Below are 8052 nucleotides of genomic sequence, written 5' to 3'. Positions count from 1 at the left end.
AGTACCTCAAATTTATACATAAAAGCAGTAAAACTTCTGTACACGTACTTAGTTACATTACGCCACTGGGGCTTCAAGGTTTGGGGGAGTTTTGAAAGACAGATTAAAAAAAGAACGATCAAAATTTAAGCAATAGATGCTACATTATATCCTCACTTTTCGTCCCTAGTATGGGTCACACTCCAAAAACGTTCCCATAATGCAACTCAATAGCGCCTTTCATTAGAGACGCCTGCCTTCAAAACCACCCACTTACAGTATTTCAAACCCTACACCCCCAGTTTATGAGGCAGACTTTGTGTTATGCTATGTCTATCTGTTTTCACACTCCCTCTAGAGCCACAGAAGACATTGTACAACAGTTTTCACAAGCTGATGAGTAGATTCTTGGAGTGTCCCTTTAAATAAATAATCCAGGTATTAGACAGTACTTATGCAGTACATATAAAACAGTCAAATAGCAGAGGACCTCCTGCTATGTGTCTTTTAACTGCTGACATATTTGGTGCTTCTATCATTGTCCCATGTGCAATATAAGGGCATTATATGGTTCACACAGAGGTTGACTTGAGTTGCAGTTGAGTGGCTGTAAAAGAAGGGATGCCACGTGTCAGTGAAAATGTATTTTCAGGGGGTTGAAGAGTAGTAAAAGGAATGTGGGCGAGGTTGTAACCAACACAACCCAACTGGCACCGTGCCCTGCTGCCTCCTCACGTGATCTCACCCCTATTTGTAGAGATTTGGTAACTGAGCGAGCATGGCATGGCTAAAACAGGCACTGACATGGAGTCAAAGGTAACTTTACAGTATCTAGAGCTCTTGTGGGCAAACAGGCACTGCACACTCATATCTGAACCTGACAGTATACTGCACTTTAATTTATGCACCACTATTTATACATGATAAGCAGAAACCTGCTGCTGAAACATTGAGGCATGCTGGAGAGCTTGTATGACTTTGGTTTGCTCTGGGAAATCCCATTTCATCTGATGTTGATTAAACCAGGTCAGTCATTTGATAACAGCGCTCGAAGGGGTAGTCTGGTCTACAATAGGTCACACAGGGAACTGGCTGGCTGCCGTCCACAAAAACTCTAATGCCATGATGCCAGCAGGATTTCTCAGTATTAGAAGCAACACATTAGACTGGAATAACCATCCAACATTAAATTAAATCATATTTAACTTTATTATATATTTGTTAAGGGGTGAAATTCATTTGGTCAGAGGTGTAAAGAGTACACAGAAGCAGAACAAAAGTACATAAAGTAAAAAAAACAAAGACATACCATAAAAGGAACGATACCAAACAAAGACTCTCATATTAGGATGCTGTATCCAGTATGTTCTCCCTCCCTACGTTTGCTTCTCCCAAACTACCCACCCTCCCTAAATAAAGCAATTACCATCTATAAATTATTATTTCTGACTTATCCGTACACAACACCTCCAACACTACCATTTTTTTCATTGTCCTCACATGGATGCAAATTACTAGGGGCATGGATTGGTATTTGCCTTAATTTAAAACCACTCCAGAGTTATACTGTGAAGTATTTACATACTAACACAAATTAAATCAATAAATTAGAGGAACAAAAGCCATTCAGTTGGCAAAACAATCTCACCACATGGACCATGTTTCGTACCTGTTTTGAAACTCAAACGTGAAACAAGTTTGCCCAGTTGTAATGAAAATTTAGATGTTCAAACGCTTATTTTTCAGAGGACTTTAAGAAGTTTCTAGCCATGTTGACTTAAAAGTTGAGATTAAAACTTTGAAGAAAAAAGAAAAATGTAGTTTAGCATGTTAGCGTGCTTACATTTGTAAATTATCATGAAACACAAAGCTAAGGATGATGGGACTGTGATTATTTTTATGGGTTTTTGATCTAAAATATTAGACAAATTAAATTTTGACCTGATGATGGCATTAGATGAAAAAGAAAGGATCTACTAAATGATAACATTTCATCCTGAGAGGGACACAAATGTCTGTACCAAATTTCATGTCAATCCATCCATTAATTTTTGAAATATTTCAGTTTCTTACCCAAGTAATTATCTGACGACCCCTTAGATTCATCTTAGGGGGGTCCTAACCCCCAGAACGGGAACCACTATTTGAAGCCAATATGAACTAGAAGTCGTTAAAGTGCTCAGAAGAAAAAAATGGAAATTTGAACATCTATAAATCCAGATCAATTAAGCAAACTCCGTCTGCTGAGTAACAGCTACCAAATGGACCTTGTGGTGAGACTGTGTCAACTGCTGTTTCCAAGGTCAAAGAAGAACTTTCATTCTCAGTTTTTAAGCCAATGTGGATAAAAAGTCCTTAAAATGCCCAGAAAAATTAAAAATTAAACATCTACAAGTTTACATCCAAACACTCCAGAGCAATGATCTTGAAAAGTCGTTAAGTAAAAGTTCTGCTAGACCCAATGTATCCACATCACTGGGTATTGGGTCTTGGGGGATCGGGCAGGATATAAGATCTACAATGGGCTGCTTCTAACTAGTTGAATGAAAGCAACGTCAGCCCCCTTTGAGTCACCAGTTACTAAACTTGGCGAACTCCAGCTGCTTCATATCTCAGCTGTAACGAGAACCAGTAGGAATGTGCAGCAGTGTCAATGCTCGCAGCAGCTAGCCAGCTGCTCCGACAATGATCTCTGGCCCCTCTTTCATCGACAACAAGCTCATTACCCAAAAAACCTCTTGACCGGGGCTGACAAACGTAAGGGCAACAGTCAGCAGAAACAATCCTAGAGGGAAGTTAAAGGTCCGACCTGGATTGTTCTGGGTTTGAAGGACCACCACGGTGAGATCTTGAGACTCCAGCGCACTAAATGAGAAAAGATTGTGAGTAAACAGCAAATCCAGACATCTCAAGCTGCAGATAAATATGCTTGTTTACAGATTTTATGTGACGTACATAAAATCCAGATGACTGAAACTATCTCCATATGCACCAGGGGATCCTCGTCACTTAGCACTGTTTGATGCTGAGTTCAGGGCCAGCCTTCCTCAAGAGCTCCAGCCTCATTAGCAATCTGTATTTCAGAGATTTACCCACTGACACAGAGACCGACAGCTGCTCCAGAGGAAAGCCAGCAGGCAAGAGTTGCTGTCTTGGTAATGTGGTGCTTCCTAAACTCATCCATTTACAAAGCAGGGATTTCTCTTCATACTGAGATTCTGTTATCCAGTGGAAGTGTGCTACATGCTTCTTTCACTGCCAAACCAGAGATAAATTGGCTCAGACCTTTCAGCTACTCTATGTAATGAATCAGCCTTGCTAATGTTGCTCTTCACACAGCTGCTAACCTCATAAAAAAGTCAATTTTCTGTTGCCAATGATCACGCATATGAAAAACTGGGGACATTTTAGTGGTCTCTTCCTGCCTCTCTTTGAGTCATTTAAAAAGATCTAAATGAGACTGAATGGAGAAATGAATGCACCTTTTTATTTCTTTGAAAAACAGTTTAATCAGATAGAAACTAACAGCTGATGGCACTACCATGCCAAATCAGGCTGCTATCAGGTTCAAGGTGCAGCGGGAGCTTTCTCTCCTCAATGTCTTTTACACGAGGAGCCCGTGAAGTCATCGCAGCTGCTGCGGCTCTCCCATAGAGGCCGAGTGAAAGGTCGTCCCTCCAGCTGAGGGCTGTAAATTCAAGACGTAAAATGGGAAAGACGTACGCTCCACTCAACAGGTGCAGATCTGGAATGAATGGTCACCCCTTTTTTTCCCCCTCTAAAGGAGCGAGAACAAAGAGGAGTGAGACAGGAGCATTCAGACTGGAGAACTTATGATGGTAAAATGGCCTTAGTTAAAACACAGATCGTCCTTGATGAAACCTCTGCAAATTAAAGTACTAGGACACAGACTTGGCTCTTTTGACTCATTTTGAAGCCATAATTTTCGTGAATGGACAACTGTAAACAATAAGACACTTATATCTGACATTTCCCTCCACACACAGCAGCCACAGGGTCTTAAGTGAAACTAGCTCAGAGAGATTAAGCCTTCATGTCCATTTTAAGAGTGCTGCACTAACCAACTTCCTCCTAATAAAAAGATGTCATGTGAGCTGCATCTAATGAAAGTGAAATCATGACCATGGCAGTATATTCCAGTACAGCCCTCAGGAGATGAATAATGTATGAATGCTTATTTGGTTGTTCAGGATTTTCTAACATAAATTCTTTTGTTGATCCACATTTAATTTCCACGCTACTTGACAGCTCAGACATTATTCAATATACGCATGCACACCCTGAGATATTAGTTCATCATGTCCTCCGAAAACAATTTCAAAGTGATGTTTTCCAATAGTGAATATTATTCATAAGGTGATAATCCTGACTAAATTTCAGTATTAAACACTAATGCCCAGAGACTTGAGTGGTGGCTGTAAAATGTGGTTTTGTCCTTAATGAAGCATGGCGACTGTGATCAGCTTGCATTCAGTTGCAATTAATTCCAATTTCACCACGGATATATGTATCAAAACTTCCACAGAAACAACTTCAACCATTCGTGTAGCATTTACTATATAAATGGTTTCTCCGCTGTTCATCCTTCTATTTAGTTTGAAGTGCTTGTTTTATGTGACCATAAGTCACATAAAAGTTAGTGTTTGAGGTAACATTGGGTCAGGTCATTCACTAACTAGATAAAACCCTGACATTGTCCATTGTGTACAGTGTTTAACTGACTTCCTCTGAAAATTAGTACATTTGTGTGAAATCTTTGAATGACACAGTATAAATAGCTGGAAGGGGCATATGATTCCTATGGACAACTCGTCATGCTCTCCAATTGGGATATAAAACCTAATGTTCTCAGTGACATTCATGAAATTTCACCTTGTTTATTCTTCTTTCATCTTCGCTTCCAGTCATTAAGAAACATCCCACACAAATCCAATAAAGGAACAACCAGGCCTCACATTAGCATTCTGATGGACCAGTGTTTATTTCCTGCTGTAAGAATGACACCATTATCATTCTGAGAAAATCAGGCAAAAAAAATTTAATTTGGGTCTTTCCCCTTCTCGGCTCCTATTAGAAATGACATAAAACTGCTCTGTCATTCCGTCGCATTCTTTGGTCCGACAGCAGTTTCATTTAGGAGAAACATGAATCTACCCTGTGTGTTTACAGAAGAGTTCAAACTTTCGGAAAACCTTTCAGTAAGAACTTTCCGTGTCTTTGAAGTTCATCTCTTTTTTTAATTGACAGCTTTGACATTTTCCATGAAGTCAGCTCATCTAGGTGACCCACCCGTGAACCATCCGATGCTGTAGATAATGAAGATATGTCTGATTTATCTAAATAGTACAAGGAATTTCAAGTAGGTTTTTTTTTTTGCCCAGGGGGCAACAGCTGAAACTCTGCATGCTGAGGAAGAAACAGTAAAGACACAGAAACAGTCTAGGCATGTACATCAAAGGTACAGATGAGACACATGACAAATGAACATCCAGAAGAGGAAAGACCTTATTCAAATATCAAACTGCCTATTTAAAGTAAACATACTAAGACAAAAACATTTAAAAATCAATAAATATTTAGTGTACAAACATTTCACATGGGATTTTAAATTTTAAAATGTCTAATTGTATAGGATTAACTGTTCATCTCACACTACTCCATTGCTTTAAAAGGGTCATGACCTTTTTTACCGGACTGTCTGGATGGCGGAAACCAGTCTGTGTTTTCCAGCAACACGCTTGTGCCTAAAATGATCTTTCATACCCCCTCAGACATGACCTGTCACCTTTCGCCGACACCCATGTAAACCTATCTGTTACAAACCCCAGCATGCTTGTCATTTTGAGTAATAACCAATAGCTAACCTAGCTTTACAGGACAGTGGAGCTTAAATTTGAGGCACCGCATTAATCAACAACTGCGGTGGGAATGAGAAATGGGATGTTTTGGTGTCCTCTATTCTACATTAAAGACGAGTTTGTGATTAATTGCTGCCCCTTCACAATGAAACTGTAGGTTTAGCTGTGAAGTTTCTTTATGGACATTTAATTCAGCCTCTTTTATCTGGGTTGCAGAAGTTGGAGCATGTCCCCCATTCATTTCTTTAGCCGCCTTTGAACTCTCTCAAACATGGAAGGCTAAATATTTACACGTTGGCCCTTGCTTGTTTAATGTTAAACGCACACTCACACAGCAAAGTAAATGAATGAAAAAGCTTTAGACAAAACACCTCCAGGGGCTGATGAGTACCAGGCCGCTTCACAGCGCCGGTCCCACAGGTTCAACCTCCTTTTCAGGGCATGGGAGACAGGGGTCTGCTCAGGGGGCTCAGTGGAGAAGCACAGCCCTGCTGACACTGCTGTCTCTGTGAAAAGAGGCGATCTGTGCATTTAGAGTTGGCTCGGGTCCAAAGAGATTAAACGGAGGTGGGCTGGAATACCATGTGAGGGCATTACAGACAAAGACAACAAGCCATCTGATCAGCTGCGAGTGTACCATTCATCATCACAAAAGAATGATCTGTACAAAGGCGTGTGCTAGCGAGGTTTTTTTTTTTAAAAATTTCTTAACTGATCGTTTGATAAACCCCTCCCCCAAACAGCTATTGACCAGCATAGCTCAGCAAGAGTAACTAGGCACAAAAGGCCTTCCAAGGATTGGATTCTTCCGCACGTTGAGGTGGTGTAGGAGAGATACTCCGTATATAAAGAGTATGGAGAGTGATGTCAATTTTATTCGAAAATTTCTAAAACCTAAAATGCAAGAGCAAAAGTGTAATGAATGGATTAAATTGTGGTGGTGTGGTCTAATGTAAGCTGCAAACATTAGCGTGTCCAGCTAACTACCTTGCTAACCACAGCAGTAACCTAACCAAGCGTTACTTCCAAGGAACTTCACCAGAAGTTTGGAAGCCGGTCCTGGCTGCTAATATATCAGAGTTTATGAGCTAATGTTAACACCTCTCTTGTGCTTTTTAATGGATTCCGGGTATCTCACACGCCAGAAACATAGGCCAAACTCATTCCCTAAAACATGTTCGCCAAACACATCGGTTAATACTCATCCTAAAAGCCTTTTCTCTTATTTTTTTCTGATTTCTCATAAACACATGGCTTGAAAAATACAAACAAGTATTTAAGCTAAGCAGCTAAACAAGGTTATTTTACAACAAAGTAACAGTCTGACATTTTTCGTTTTCATTATTGTTTCCTCATCATAACACTAGGATTGCTGAGCTTTACAACTACAGTTCTGTTTCTTTATTTTTGTGTTTTCTCAATGGGTTATTAACTGAGGATGCTAACTTTTTAAAAGCTTCAGTCTTTTCGCACAATACCATGGACTGTGTTTAGCCATTACATTCATGTTTCAACTCTGTCTCCTAGAAGTTATATTTATATACAACTAATGTGCAACAGCAGACATGTTTTGAAGGAAATGTAATTACGACCAGTTTACGTGTCCTGTTGACAAAATGAGGAAATTGTACATTTATGCATTTGGCAAGTTGCACATATGTTGATACTGAATGTATCGGTAAAGTGTTCACTGACAACGTATTTATTGTTTAGTGGATGCTAAAGGGCAGTGTCAGAAGAGTGAAAATCTCCTGGATTGGAAGCGTTTAATCTGCGTTCTTCTGTAATAAAGCATCACAAAACTGCCCCTTTGACCTGTCTCAGCCTGATCACATGGCAGTATTATAAAGCCTCGCTGAGCCAAAAGGGGTTGGAAGAGAGTTTTGGTGATACTTCGGATGTGTGCCGCTGGAAAAAGGGAAGCAGGACTGCGAGGACAAAGCCCAGTGGACACTGAAGGGGAAAGAGCTATGGAGAGCAGGATTGACTCCACTCTCTTATTCTTAATCCATAATCAGTTTACATTTGGAGACCTAGCTAATTCTCACAAATGAAGCATCTGTTACACTCCCCGCTAAATCGAAAAAGGGCGCGCGTCAGACAGAGAGGGGCAAGAGTTCATCTTCAAGGGAAAATAATGAGTGGAAGGAAGCTGTTATTAAATGTGATCAAGGAACAAATGTCAGCTATCAGG

General features: G+C 40.1%; 1 long non-coding RNA gene across 1 annotated transcript; it reads left to right on the top strand.

Annotated features, from left to right (window-relative positions):
• Positions 1-2539: 2539 nt before the first annotated feature.
• LOC120789973 lies at positions 2540-3890 on the top strand. The gene is made up of 2 exons (XR_005707484.1): positions 2540-2861; positions 2975-3890. It is a non-coding gene; the product is annotated as an uncharacterized LOC120789973 (long non-coding RNA).
• The last annotated feature ends 4162 nt before the right edge of the window (positions 3891-8052 follow it).

Source organism: Xiphias gladius, chromosome 5 (assembly GCF_016859285.1).
Source record: "Xiphias gladius isolate SHS-SW01 ecotype Sanya breed wild chromosome 5, ASM1685928v1, whole genome shotgun sequence".
NCBI classification, from domain to species: Eukaryota; Metazoa; Chordata; class Actinopteri; order Istiophoriformes; family Xiphiidae; genus Xiphias; species Xiphias gladius.
The sequence above is the reverse complement of the archived record's forward strand: the minus strand, read 5'-3'. Positions and strand labels throughout refer to the sequence as shown.